The following is a 1,374-nucleotide window of genomic DNA, read 5'->3' on the forward strand; positions in this document are numbered from 1 at the left end:
TTTCACATCACTTTCAATTTTTTTAATTTGAATACTACTAAAACTGATACTGATACTAAAACTCATATACAGCTCTTGGTGTTCAGCCTGATTGGAAACGAACTGTTCCATCAATAAAGCAATTCTGTGTGAAATAGAAAAGGTTCATAGATTGTGGTAACCTGTTATGGTTGCATAAAAACTAAATTCTTTCTAGAATATAAAGTAAGAGAAGGCTATCTTGAATTTGGGTAACATGAAAATGGGCTGCACTTTTTTGTGTGTGGAATAAAGAGAGGTAACAGATTCCGGTATTGTTATAATGCCTTATTGGATTCTGTGCATCTCTGTGTCTGTTCACATAAGCAAAGTGTTTTCTAGAATATAAAAGAGGAAGCTAGACATCACCATAGTGAATTTGAGTAACATTAAAGTAAGCCACGCTTTCTGTGGGAAATACAGAGGGGCAACAGACTTGGGAAACGTTTTACTGGCTTGTCGGATTCTGTTTATCTCTGGGTCTATTCACATAAAAACAAATTGCTTTCTAGAATATTAAATAGAGGTGGCTAGACATCACTACAGTGAATTTGGGCAACATGAAAGTGCTTGTGTGTGAAATACAGAGAGGTAACAGATTCCAGTAACATGTTATGCTGCCTTATTGGATTCTGTGTATCTGTTTACATAAAAGCAAATTGTTTTCTAGAATATCAAATAGAGTAGACATCACCAGAGTTAATTTGGGTAGCATTAACGTAAACCACACACACTTTCAGTGTAAAATACAGAGGGGCAACAGATTTTGGTAACCAGTTACACTAGAATCTGAAAAACAAATAGCTTTCTAGAATAAATTGCTTTCTAGAATATAAAATAGAGCAGACTAGACATCACCAGAGTAATTTTGGGTAACATTAAAGTCATTCTGTGTAAAATAGAGTAGGGTAACAGATTTCGGTAACCTTTTTACACAGCCATGTGGGATTCAGTTACCCTGTCTCTGAAGCTGTTCACATTCAGGGCCATGCAGTTGCATAAATTTAGCCACTTTGTTAAGACAAAGTAGTCTAAACAAATAGCAGTTAGACAAGTGGTAATGAGTCTCATTTTTAAGATTCAAGCTAAAAAGAAATACGTTTTTTTAATTGTTTAATTTTTTAGTTGTTTAATAATTAAATGTTGGAGGGTAACATTCATATGTCGCTGTATAGTCATGCACTTGAGTGATCACAACTAAATCATGTCTGCTAATGATGTGGTGTAGCATATTATTTCACCAAGCCATGCAACAAATAAATTGCACACACTACTGGCCTCTTCTGAAGCAAATGTTAGTAAAAACTGAATCATGTTGGCCCAATCAAATGAACGTAGACAGCGGTTGAGAGGCGT

Source organism: Barbus barbus, assembly GCF_936440315.1.
Source record: "Barbus barbus genome assembly, chromosome: 5".
Classification (NCBI taxonomy): domain Eukaryota; kingdom Metazoa; phylum Chordata; class Actinopteri; order Cypriniformes; family Cyprinidae; genus Barbus; species Barbus barbus.